The sequence below is a fragment of the Phyllobates terribilis genome, unplaced genomic scaffold, assembly GCF_046119375.1.
Source record: "Phyllobates terribilis strain yellow unplaced genomic scaffold, ASM4611937v1 Scaffold_3__8_contigs__length_932513732, whole genome shotgun sequence".
Classification (NCBI taxonomy): Eukaryota; Metazoa; Chordata; class Amphibia; order Anura; family Dendrobatidae; genus Phyllobates; species Phyllobates terribilis.
In genome coordinates this window covers 23,874,354-23,888,456 of record NW_027362763.1, presented here as the reverse complement: position 1 = coordinate 23,888,456, position 14,103 = coordinate 23,874,354, and the positions used below count along the sequence as shown (strand labels likewise).

The 14,103-nt window shown below is 48.4% G+C and overlaps 1 long non-coding RNA gene across 2 annotated transcripts in view; it reads left to right on the top strand.

The window, feature by feature from the left end:
• Positions 1-14,103, top strand: part of LOC141257894 (uncharacterized) — a 360,681-nt gene that overhangs the window by 318,677 nt on the left and 27,901 nt on the right. The gene's annotated exons all lie outside the window — the stretch shown is intronic.

The window sequence follows — 14,103 nt, the reverse complement described above, 5'->3', positions numbered from 1 at the left end:
TAGCTTGTGATTAGGACCCTCACTGCTCCTGTAACTGGTGGTCTATGTGTTACTGTGTGATGTCTTTATTCTCTGTACATGACGGCACGTTCTACCTATTGTGTCCCCCATCTCCTCATAGATTGTAGCCTGTGATCAGGACCCTCACTGCCCCTGTAACTGGTGGTCTATGTGTTACTGTGTGATGTCTTTATTCTCTGTACATGATGGCACGTTCTACCTATTGTGTCCCCCATCTCCTCATAGATTGTAGCTTGTGATCAGGACCCTCACTGCTCCTGTAACTGGTGGTCTATGTGTTGCTGTGTGATGTCTTTATTCTCTGTACATGACGGCACGTTCTGCCTATTGTGTCCTCCATCTCCTCATAGATTGTAGCTTGTGATCAGGACCCTCACTGCTCCTGTAACTGGTGGTCTATGTGTTACTGTGTGATGTCTTTATTCTCTGTACATGACGGCACGTTCTACCTATTGTGTCCTCCATCTCCTCATAGATTGTAGCCTGTGATCAGGACCCTCACTGCTCCTGTAACTGGTGGTCTATGTGTTACTGTGTGATGTCTTTATTCTCTGTACATGACGGCACGTTCTACCTATTGTGTCCTCCATCTCCTCATAGATTGTAGCCTGTGATCAGGACCCTCACTGCCCCTGTAACTGGTGGTCTATGTGTTACTGTGTGATGTCTTTATTCATCTGTACATGACGGCACGTTCTACCTATTGTGTCCCCCATCACCTCATAGATTGTAGCTTGTGATCAGGACCCTCACTGCTCCTGTAACTGGTGGTCTATGTATTACTGTGTGATGTCTTTATTCTCTGTACATGACGGCACGTTCTACCTATTGTGTCCTCCATCTCCTCATAGATTGTAGCCTGTGATCAGGACCCTCACTGCTCCTGTAACTGGTGGTCTATGTGTTACTGTGTGATGTCTTTATTCTCTGTACATGACGGCACGTTCTACCTATTGTGTCCTCCATCTCCTCATAGATTGTAGCCTGTGATCAGGACCCTCACTGCTCCTGTAACTGGTGGTCTATGTGTTACTGTGTGATGTCTTTATTCTCTGTACATGACGGCACGTTCTACCTATTGTGTCCTCCATCTCCTCATAGATTGTAGCCTGTGATCAGGACCCTCACTGCCCCTGTAACTGGTGGTCTATGTGTTACTGTGTGATGTCTTTATTCTCTGTACATGACGGCACGTTCTACCTATTGTGTCCTCCATCTCCTCATAGATTGTAGCCTGTGATCAGGACCCTCACTGCTCCTGTAACTGGTGGTCTATGTGTTACTGTGTGATGTCTTTATTCTCTGTACATGACGGCACGTTCTACCTATTGTGTCCCCCATCTCCTCATAGATTGTAGCTTGTGATCAGGACCCTCACTGCCCCTGTAACTGGTGGTCTATGTGTTACTGTGTGATGTCTTTATTCTCTGTACATGACGGCACGTTCTACCTATTGTGTCCTCCATCTCCTCATAGATTGTAGCTTGTGATCAGGACCCTCACTGCTCCTGTAACTGGTGGTCTATGTGTTACTGTGTGATGTCTTTATTCTCTGTACATGACGGCACGTTCTACCTATTGTGTCCTCCATCTCCTCATAGATTGTAGCCTGTGATCAGGACCCTCACTGCTCCTGTAACTGGTGGTCTATGTGTTACTGTGTGATGTCTTTATTCTCTGTACATGACGGCACGTTCTACCTATTGTGTCCCCCATCTCCTCATAGATTGTAGCCTGTGATCAGGACCCTCACTGCTCCTGTAACTGGTGGTCTATGTGTTACTGTGTGATGTCTTTATTCTCTGTACATGACGGCACGTTCTACCTATTGTGTCCTCCATCTCCTCATAGATTGTAGCTTGTGATCAGGACCCTCACTGCTCCTGTAACTGGTGGTCTATGTGTTACTGTGTGATGTCTTTATTCTCTGTACATGACGGCACGTTCTACCTATTGTGTCCTCCATCTCCTCATAGATTGTAGCCTGTGATCAGGACCCTCACTGCTCCTGTAACTGGTGGTCTATGTGTTACTGTGTGATGTCTTTATTCTCTGTACATGACGGCACGTTCCACCTATTGTGTCCCCCATCTCCTCATAGATTGTAGCCTGTGATCAGGACCCTCACTGCTCCTGTAACTGGTGGTCTATGTGTTACTGTGTGATGTCTTTATTCTCTGTACATGACGGCACGTTCCACCTATTGTGTCCCCCATCTCCTCATAGATTGTAGCCTGTGATCAGGACCCTCACTGCTCCTGTAACTGGTGGTCTATGTGTGACTGTGTGATGTCTTTATTCTCTGTACATGACGGCACGTTCTACCTATTGTGTCCTCCATCTCCTCATAGATTGTAGCCTGTGATCAGGACCCTCACTGCTCCTGTAACTGGTGGTCTATGTGTTGCTGTGTGATGTCTTTATTCTCTGTACATGACGGCACGTTCTATCTATTGTGTCCCCCATCTCCTCATAGATTGTAGCCTGTGATCAGGACCCTCACTGCTCCTGTAACTGGTGGTCTATGTGTTACTGTGTCATGTCTTTATTCTCTGTACATGACGGCACGTTCTACCTATTGTGTCCTCCATCTCCTCATAGATTGTAGCTTGTGATCAGGACCCTCACTGCTCCTGTAACTGGTGGTCTATGTATTACTGTGTGATGTCTTTATTCTCTGTACATGACGGCACGTTCTACCTATTGTGTCCCCCATCTCCTCATAGATTGTAGCTTGTGATCAGGACCCTCACTGCCCCTGTAACTGGTGGTCTATGTGTTACTGTGTGATGTCTTTATTCTCTGTACATGACGGCACGTTCTACCTATTGTGTCCTCCATCTCCTCATAGATTGTAGCCTGTGATCAGGACCCTCACTGCCCCTGTAACTGGTGGTCTATGTGTTACTGTGTGATGTCTTTATTCTCTGTACATGACGGCACGTTCTACCTATTGTGTCCCCCATCTCCTCATAGATTGTAGCTTGTGATCAGGACCCTCACTGCCCCTGTAACTGGTGGTCTATGTGTTACTGTGTGATGTCTTTATTCTCTGTACATGACGGCACGTTCTACCTATTGTGTCCTCCATCTCCTCATAGATTGTAGCCTGTGATCAGGACCCTCACTCCTCCTGTAACTGGTGGTCTATGTGTTACTGTGTGATGTCTTTATTCTCTGTACATGACGGCACGTTCTACCTATTGTGTCCTCCATCTCCTCATAGATTGTAGCCTGTGATCAGGACCCTCACTGCTCCTGTAACTGGTGGTCTATGTGTTACTGTGTGATGTCTTTATTCTCTGTACATGACGGCACGTTCTACCTATTGTGTCCTCCATCTCCTCATAGATTGTAGCTTGTGATCAGGACCCTCACTGCTCCTGTAACTGGTGGTCTATGTGTTACTGTGTGATGTCTTTATTCTCTGTACATGACGGCACGTTCCACCTATTGTGTCCCCCATCTCCTCATAGATTGTAGCCTGTGATCAGGACCCTCACTGCTCCTGTAACTGGTGGTCTATGTGTTACTGTGTGATGTCTTTATTCTCTGTACATGACGGCACGTTCTACCTATTGTGTCCTCCATCTCCTCATAGATTGTAGCCTGTGATCAGGACCCTCACTGCTCCTGTAACTGGTGGTCTATGTGTTACTGTGTGATGTCTTTATTCTCTGTACATGACGGCACGTTCTACCTATTGTGTTCTCCATCTCCTCATAGATTGTAGCCTGTGATCAGGACCCTCACTGCTCCTGTAACTGGTGGTCTATGTGTTGCTGTGTGATGTCTTTATTCTCTGTACATGACGGCACGTTCTGCCTATTGTGTCCTCCATCTCCTCATAGATTGTAGCTTGTGATCAGGACCCTCACTGCTCCTGTAACTGGTGGTCTATGTGTTACTGTGTGATGTCTTTATTCTCTGTACATGACGGCACGTTCTACCTATTGTGTCCTCCATCTCCTCATAGATTGTAGCCTGTGATCAGGACCCTCACTGCTCCTGTAACTGGTGGTCTATGTGTTACTGTGTGATGTCTTTATTCTCTGTACATGACGGCACGTTCCACCTATTGTGTCCCCCATCTCCTCATAGATTGTAGCCTGTGATCAGGACCCTCACTGCTCCTGTAACTGGTGGTCTATGTGTGACTGTGTGATGTCTTTATTCTCTGTACATGACGGCACGTTCTACCTATTGTGTCCTCCATCTCCTCATAGATTGTAGCCTGTGATCAGGACCCTCACTGCTCCTGTAACTGGTGGTCTATGTGTTGCTGTGTGATGTCTTTATTCTCTGTACATGACGGCACGTTCTACCTATTGTGTCCTCCATCTCCTCATAGATTGTAGCCTGTGATCAGGACCCTCACTGCCCCTGTAACTGGTGGTCTATGTGTTACTGTGTGATGTCTTTATTCTCTGTACATGACGGCACGTTCTACCTATTGTGTCCTCCATCTCCTCATAGATTGTAGCTTGTGATCAGGACCCTCACTGCTCCTGTAACTGGTGGTCTATGTGTTACTGTGTGATGTCTTTATTCTCTGTACATGACGGCACGTTCTATCTATTGTGTCCCCCATCTCCTCATAGATTGTAGCCTGTGATCAGGACCCTCACTGCTCCTGTAACTGGTGGTCTATGTGTTACTGTGTGATGTCTTTATTCTCTGTACATGACGGCACGTTCTACCTATTGTGTCCTCCATCTCCTCATAGATTGTAGCTTGTGATCAGGACCCTCACTGCTCCTTTAACTGGTGGTCTATGTGTTACTGTGTGATGTCTTTATTCTCTGTACATGACGGCACGTTCTACCTATTGTGTCCTCCATCTCCTCATAGATTGTAGCCTGTGATCAGGACCCTCACTGCCCCTGTAACTGGTGGTCTATGTGTTACTGTGTGATGTCTTTATTCTCTGTACATGACGGCACGTTCTACCTATTGTGTCCTCCATCTCCTCATAGATTGTAGCCTGTGATCAGGACCCTCACTGCTCCTGTAACTGGTGGTCTATGTGTTACTGTGTGATGTCTTTATTCTCTGTACATGACGGCACGTTCTACCTATTGTGTCCTCCATCTCCTCATAGATTGTAGCTTGTGATCAGGACCCTCACTGCTCCTTTAACTGGTGGTCTATGTGTTACTGTGTGATGTCTTTATTCTCTGTACATGACGGCACGTTCTACCTATTGTGTCCTCCATCTCCTCATAGATTGTAGCCTGTGATCAGGACCCTCACTGCCCCTGTAACTGGTGGTCTATGTGTTACTGTGTGATGTCTTTATTCTCTGTACATGACGGCACGTTCTACCTATTGTGTCCTCCATCTCCTCATAGATTGTAGCCTGTGATCAGGACCCTCACTGCCCCTGTAACTGGTGGTCTATGTGTTACTGTGTGATGTCTTTATTCTCTGTACATGACGGCACGTTCTACCTATTGTGTCCTCCATCTCCTCATAGATTGTAGCCTGTGATCAGGACCCTCACTGCTCCTGTAACTGGTGGTCTATGTGTTGCTGTGTGATGTCTTTATTCTCTGTACATGACGGCACGTTCTATCTATTGTGTCCCCCATCTCCTCATAGATTGTAGCCTGTGATCAGGACCCTCACTGCTCCTGTAACTGGTGGTCTATGTGTTACTGTGTGATGTCTTTATTCTCTGTACATGACGGCACGTTCTACCTATTGTGTCCTCCATCTCCTCATAGATTGTAGCTTGTGATCAGGACCCTCACTGCTCCTTTAACTGGTGGTCTATGTGTTACTGTGTGATGTCTTTATTCTCTGTACATGACGGCACGTTCTACCTATTGTGTCCTCCATCTCCTCATAGATTGTAGCTTGTGATCAGGACCCTCACTGCTCCTTTAACTGGTGGTCTATGTGTTACTCTGTGATGTCTTTATTCTCTGTACATGACGGCACGTTCTACCTATTGTGTCCTCCATCTCCTCATAGATTGTAGCCTGTGATCAGGACCCTCACTGCTCCTGTAACTGGTGGTCTATGTGTTACTGTGTGATGTCTTTATTCTCTGTACATGACGGCACGTTCTACCTATTGTGTCCCCCATCTCCTCATAGATTGTAGCTTGTGATCAGGACCCTCACTGCTCCTGTAACTGGTGGTCTATGTGTTACTGTGTGATGTCTTTATTCTCTGTACATGACGGCACGTTCTACCTATTGTGTCCCCCATCTCCTCATAGATTGTAGCTTGTGATCAGGACCCTCACTGCCCCTGTAACTGGTGGTCTATGTGTTACTGTGTGATGTCTTTATTCTCTGTACATGACGGCACGTTCTACCTATTGTGTCCTCCATCTCCTCATAGATTGTAGCCTGTGATCAGGACCCTCACTGCTCCTGTAACTGGTGGTCTATGTGTTACTGTGTGATGTCTTTATTCTCTGTACATGACGGCACGTTCTACCTATTGTGTCCTCCATCTCCTCATAGATTGTAGCCTGTGATCAGGACCCTCACTGCTCCTGTAACTGGTGGTCTATGTGTTACTGTGTGATGTCTTTATTCTCTGTACATGACGGCACGTTCTACCTATTGTGTCCTCCATCTCCTCATAGATTGTAGCCTGTGATCAGGACCCTCACTGCTCCTGTAACTGGTGGTCTATGTGTTGCTGTGTGATGTCTTTATTCTCTGTACATGACGGCACGTTCCACCTATTGTGTCCTCCATCTCCTCATAGATTGTAGCCTGTGATCAGGACCCTCACTGCTCCTGTAACTGGTGGTCTATGTGTTACTGTGTGATGTCTTTATTCTCTGTACATGACGGCACGTTCTCCCTATTGTGTCCCCCATCTCCTCATAGATTGTAGCCTGTGATCAGGACCCTCACTGCTCCTGTAACTGGTGGTCTATGTGTTACTGTGTGATGTCTTTATTCTCTGTACATGACGGCACGTTCTACCTATTGTGTCCCTCATCTCCTCATAGATTGTAGCCTGTGATCAGGACCCTCACTGCTCCTGTAACTGGTGGTCTATGTGTTACTGTGTGATGTCTTTATTCTCTGTACATGACGGCACGTTCTACCTATTGTGTCCTCCATCTCCTCATAGATTGTAGCCTGTGATCAGGACCCTCACTGCTCCTGTAACTGGTGGTCTATGTGTTATTGTGTGATGTCTTTATTCTCTGTACATGACGGCACGTTCTACCTATTGTGTCCTCCATCTCCTCATAGATTGTAGCCTGTGATCAGGACCCTCACTGCTCCTGTAACTGGTGGTCTATGTGTTACTGTGTGATGTCTTTATTCTCTGTACATGACGGCACGTTCTACCTATTGTGTCCCCCATCTCCTCATAGATTGTAGCTTGTGATCAGGACCCTCACTGCTCCTGTAACTGGTGGTCTATGTGTTACTGTGTGATGTCTTTATTCTCTGTACATGACGGCACGTTCTACCTATTGTGTCCCCCATCTCCTCATAGATTGTAGCCTGTGATCAGGACCCTCACTGCCCCTGTAACTGGTGGTCTATGTGTTACTGTGTGATGTCTTTATTCTCTGTACATGACGGCACGTTCTACCTATTGTGTCCTCCATCTCCTCATAGATTGTAGCTTGTGATCAGGACCCTCACTGCTCCTGTAACTGGTGGTCTATGTGTTACTGTGTGATGTCTTTATTCTCTGTACATGACGGCACGTTCTACCTATTGTGTCCCCCATCTCCTCATAGATTGTAGCCTGTGATCAGGACCCTCACTGCTCCTGTAACTGGTGGTCTATGTGTTACTGTGTGATGTCTTTATTCTCTGTACATGACGGCACGTTCTACCTATTGTGTCCCCCATCTCCTCATAGATTGTAGCCTGTGATCAGGACCCTCACTGCTCCTGTAACTGGTGGTCTATGTGTTACTGTGTGATGTCTTTATTCTCTGTACATGACGGCACGTTCTACCTATTGTGTCCTCCATCTCCTCATAGATTGTAGCTTGTGATCAGGACCCTCACTGCCCCTGTAACTGGTGGTCTATGTGTTACTGTGTGATGTCTTTATTCTCTGTACATGACGGCACGTTCTACCTATTGTGTCCCCCATCTCCTCATAGATTGTAGCCTGTGATCAGGACCCTCACTGCTCCTGTAACTGGTGGTCTATGTGTTACTGTGTGATGTCTTTATTCTCTGTACATGACGGCACGTTCTACCTATTGTGTCCTCCATCTCCTCATAGATTGTAGCCTGTGATCAGGACCCTCACTGCTCCTGTAACTGGTGGTCTATGTGTTACTGTGTGATGTCTTTATTCTCTGTACATGACGGCACGTTCTACCTATTGTGTCCTCCATCTCCTCATAGATTGTAGCCTGTGATCAGGACCCTCACTGCTCCTGTAACTGGTGGTCTATGTGTTACTGTGTGATGTCTTTATTCTCTGTACATGACGGCACGTTCTACCTATTGTGTCCCCCATCTCCTCATAGATTGTAGCCTGTGATCAGGACCCTCACTGCCCCTGTAACTGGTGGTCTATGTGTTACTGTGTGATGTCTTTATTCTCTGTACATGACGGCACGTTCTACCTATTGTGTCCTCCATCTCCTCATAGATTGTAGCCTGTGATTAGGACCCTCACTGCTCCTGTAACTGGTGGTCTATGTGTTACTGTGTGATGTCTTTATTGTCTGTATGAGTCCCCGCTTGTACAGTGCTGCAGAATATGTTGTCGGTATAGAAATAACATTATTATTTGTGGTGCCCTCCCACCATATCCTACTACAGTACAGATCGAGTATCCCCCACATGGACATGGAGGCCTGAGGGGCCACGAACACCCTGCTGTGGACATGGAGCAGATACAGCTTTTGTATACAGGGGGAATATTTTAGCTTTGGGTCCCATCCCCCAGACTCAGCACCCAGCACCATTATAGGGGTCAGGGATAAATCACAGTAACATCTGTTCCTACCAATGAAAGGCCGGAGTTATGGCGCTCAGGCTGGAATTGCTCAGGTCAGTGCAGGCCCCGGGCTATTTACTGAGAAGTCTCCAGAGCCAAGAGCTGCAGATCATAAATAATCAGACACATTCCTTCTCCTCAGCTCCGTATCCTTCACAGCAGAGGACCCACCAGGGTCATGTATGGAGGTGTCATACTGCTCCGATAGAAGCCATATGTGCAGGGAAATTCGCACAAAGGGACCTGGCGGTCATTGTACAGAACGTTAATATTGATACCGTTCATACATAGCATATAATCTCGGTGCGTTCTGCTCTGAGCTTTTGTGGAGATCGGCTGTCAGAGCTCAAGGTCCAGTCTGTTCCCCAGGCAGAAGACGACGCTCTGTTACTTTCATCACTGGACTTTCTCATATAGGTAGAGCAGTCAGTCCAATCCTGACATGAGCCCCATACAGTCACCTGAGGCTCCGAGGGAAAGAACAGGCCCGATTATTCACCCTCTGCCACAGCCAGCCTCAACAGCCTCTGCCACAGCCAACCTCAACACCAGCTGCCTCAGCCAACCTCAACACCCGCTGCCACACCCAACCTCAACACCCGCTGCCACAGCCAGCCTCAACAGCCTCTGCCACAGCCAACCTCAACACCCGCTGCCACAGCCAACCTCAACACCCGCTGCCACACCCAACCTCAACACCCGCTGCCACAGCCAGCCTCAACACCCGCTGCCACACCCAACCTCAACACCCGCTGCCACAGCCAGCCTCAACAGCCTCTGCCACAGCCAACCTCAACACCCGCTGCCACAGCCAACCTCAACACCCGCTGCCACAGCCAACCTCAACACCCGCTGCCACAGCCAGCCTCAACAGCCTCTGCCACAGCCAACCTCAACACCCGCTGCCACAGCCAACCTCAACACCCGCTGCCACAGCCAGCCTCAACAGCCTCTGCCACAGCCTGCCTCTACACCCTCTGCCACAGCCAGCCTCGTCACCCTCTGCCACAGCCAGCCTCGTCACCCTCTGCCACAGCCAGCCTCGTCACCCTCTGCCACAGCCAGCCTCGTCACCCTCTGCCACAGCCAGCCTAGTCACCCTCTTCCACAGCCAGCATCATCACCCTCTTCCACAGCCAGCTTCGTCACCCTCTGCCACAGTCTGCCTCGTCGCCCTCTGCCACAGCCTGCCTCTACACCCTCTGCCACAGCCAGCCTCTAGACCCTCTGCCACAGCCAGCCTCTAAACCCTCTGCCACAGCCAGCCTCTACACCCTCTGCCACAGCCAGCCTCGTCACCCTCTGCCACAGCCAGCCTCGTCACCCTCTGCCACAGCCAGCCTCGTCACCCTCTGCCACAGCCAGCCTCGTCACCCTCTGCCACAGCCAGCATCGTCACCCTCTTCCACAGCCAGCATCATCACCCTCTTCCACAGTCAGCTTCGTCAGCCTCTGCCACAGTCTGCCTCGTCACCTTCTGCCACAACCAGCCTCGCCGCCCTTTGCCACAGCCAGCCTCGCCGCCCTTTGCCACAGCCAGCCTCGTCATCCTCTGCCACAGTCAGTCTCACCACCTTCTGCCACAGTCAGCCTCTACACCCTCGGCCACAAACAGCCTCAACATCCTCTGCTACTGCCAGTATTGTCAATCTCTGCCACAGCCTCACCACCCTCTGCCAGAGCCAACCTCAATACCCTCTGCCATAGCCAATCTTGTCAATCACTGCCACAGCTAGCCTCATCACCCTGTCACAGCCAATCTCACCACCCTCTGCCACAGCCAGTCTTGTTAACCTCTGTCACAGCCAGCCTCGTCATCCCCTCACAGCCTGCCTCAATACCCTCTGCCACAGCCAGTCTTGTCAAGCACTGCCACAGCCAGACTCTCCGACTTCTGCCACAGCCAGTTTTGTTAGCCTCTGCCACAGCCAGCCTCACCACCTTTTGCCACAGCCAGCCTCAGCACAGCCAGCCTCATCATCCTCTATTACAGCCAGCCTCACCACGTTTTGCCACAGCCAGCCTCAGCACAGCCAGCCTCATCATCCTCTATTACAGCCAGCTTCAACACCCTCTGCCACAGCCAGCCTCTCCACCCTGCTATAGCCAGTCTTGTCACCATCTGCCACAGCCAGTCTCTCCACCCTGCCACAGTCAGCTTCATCAACCTCTGCCACAGCCAGCCTCATCATTCTCTGCCATACTCAGCCTCGCCGCCCTCTGCCACATTCAGCCTCTTCACCCTGTCATAGTTAGTCCTGTTACCCTCTGCCACAGCCAGCCCTGCTGATATGTTGTAGCTGTCTTCCAGTCAATTCACATTATATTTGTTGTGTTCTGTGGGTCCTAGTAGTCACTACAGCATCAGCCTTCAAAGACCTCCACCTTCAAATATTGATTGATGCCTGCAGTGCAATCTTAGAAAGGTCTCAGGTGTTAGGAATCGTGGTTCTGTGCTCCCACCTGAGAGTGGATCTGGTCCGATGCTACACTACTCCGGTCACAGGCGCTGCCATGGTCCTGACCCTGCAGACTGAGCTACTATGCATGCAGGGAAACCATCCCAATCTTATGGAGCATCGCGTTCTGGTGTTGTAGGATGTGTGAGGACGCCGTGTCTCTCACTGATTTCCACGGTTGCCAGATAACGCAGGACGCTGCTGTGTCTGGCACTAGGCACTGGTGGGATTTTGTTCATTCTGCTGTACAAGCTAGCAGGGAGTGGAGTCGTTGTCTGGGGAAGATTGGGAGGTATTCAACACCTGATCATTAGGCGGGCTATTTAACCATGCTCCCTGCTCAGTCCTGTGCTGTTTATTGCAGTTCCTCTGTGCTTGGTGGTGAGTGGTGCTAGTATTAGTGTTGCTATCTTTTCAGAGGTCTAAGGGGTAACGTTTCTCCTTGTGGAGAGTGACACACCGACTCTGGCATGCCAAGGTAAGGAGGCTTATTCGCCGTGCAATGCACCTCTGGGAAATTAAATATGCAAATTGCCTCTTCAGAGAAAAAGAGGACTTGAACTGTACAGTGCCACCTAATGGAAGTAGCAATCCTACAAGTCACAATTAACCCTTTAACGAGTCGTGCAATATGACGAGGGCCAACAGCCTGAAACACCATGTCGGCAAATTGAGATTCTGATTTGGCTTTTATCCTAAGTCATATTGCACGACTCGTTAAAGGGTCAATTGTGACTTGTAGGATCGCTGCTTCCAATAGGTGGCGCTATAGAGTCCTCTTTTTCTCTGAAGAGGCTATTTGCAAATGCTATTTTTTCAGGGGTTTTCTCATTTTCTCTCCTGGTTACACTTCCTGGGGTTCTTGCAGAGGTAATCACCTGGTTCTTGCCTAGGCATCTACAGCGTCACTAGACACCAGCTGTCTGGCGACAGTGGACCTGGGAAGGGCTCTGCCAAAGTCCTCCTTCCATTTACTGGCTGAAGAGTATTCCCGGCCCTCAAGGCCTCGCCTAGCTGGGCAGCTTGCACCAAGTGTGTCTGTGGCTGCGCCTTTACAGGTGTGGTGCCGGTCTTGCTGGATCTCTCTGCATAGTGCATAACATTAGGCCCACAGAGTCAATCACAGTTTTAGTCAATGTCTGCTCAAATTTTTGTCAAAAATTTTTTAACCAAGAAGATCACATATTTGTGTGAAGCAGTTGTAGAATTTCTGTATTCATTGGTTGCAGAGTGTGGATGCATTTAGTGAGTATGTATCCTAAAATACTCAAATGTCAGGCTATGTGTGCAACAAGGAGCATTGTAGGTGTAAGTCATCGACTCTGTTAATTGTGGGCCACCAAGTATAACACAATAACACAAGCTTAAGAAAAGACAAAATAGGACGTAAACTATGGATGGAAAAAGTTACAACCCCCTTACTATATCAGTGGTCACTTAGAGACTGTTCAGTGATCATTCAGAGACCGTACAGTGACCACTTAGAGACCGTACAGTGGTCGTTCAGTGGCCATTTAGAAACCGTTCAGAGAATGTTTTGAGACTTCGTTTTCCAGATCTGCAGCTAATTACTGGATGATCCTGGGGCAACAATCGCCCCATTCTCTTGTCTCGTGGTTCCTGCTATCAGACACTTTTTGCACTTCTGAGTCGGCACATTTTTTTGGAACAGCTACAAACAGTAGAATTAAGAATTTAATTCAGGACATGTGTGGCCACATCTGCCGGCCTGGCTCAGCGCCATCCACATTATGGATCTAATCTACTGGATAATTCAGATCTTATGTAGATTATAGATGGTGGTCGAAAAAAAAGGCCACAGCCCAGTCAAAGCCTGACATGACCCCTTCTGATATCTGCGGTCTCCACCTTGCAAACACCTAAATATAATTCCGCAACCATCTTCCCAAGACCAATGTACTGTATGTAGTGAAGACCCCGGAAATCAACCTGACTCCAGAAAGGAGCATCATCAGAGCTGAGGGTTCATTATGAGGACCTAACAGGGATGTAATACCGGGTGACCCTCTACAGTGCATGAAGTAGGCCTAATGTCCCATGTAATAGTACGGGAAACGTAATGTCCACCGGGAGGTCAAGCTTTCTATTTTATCAAGATTTCGCCGCCTTGTAAGAAGTCAGTACATCCTATTCTATCAATGGCAGCAGCTTAGGCACAAATTTAGAAAATACAAACCTTGAACAACCCTTTTCTTCTCATTATGAGACCTAAGATAACGGTGAAGAGGTCATTATCCACACGGCCAATCAGCCAAAGCCTTACATCAGTCATCATGGTACAATAGTAACGTACCAGCAGCCCACACCCATTCCCAGCTGATGCGTTCTGTACATAGTCCATGTGAAGTCCTCACGGCTGGAGACCACAGTGTACTGAGCAGCTGGTAAAGTTGGCCAACCATGGGCATAGAAGATCCATGTGCCGTGACGCCGTCATGATGAGGATTCCCTTTCCTCTTGTCTGTACAGTGGATTTCATATTAAGCAGAGCAGATATGTATTAAGATAAGGACAGAAAATAGATGGAGAGCGACCCTAAACAAACCTCCAATGTATCCCAAGTCCATGCTAGCACCAAATTCAACAATGACACCAACAAAAAGGTGGAATCAAATAAAAAATCAGGAATTTATCAGACTAAAATAAACAG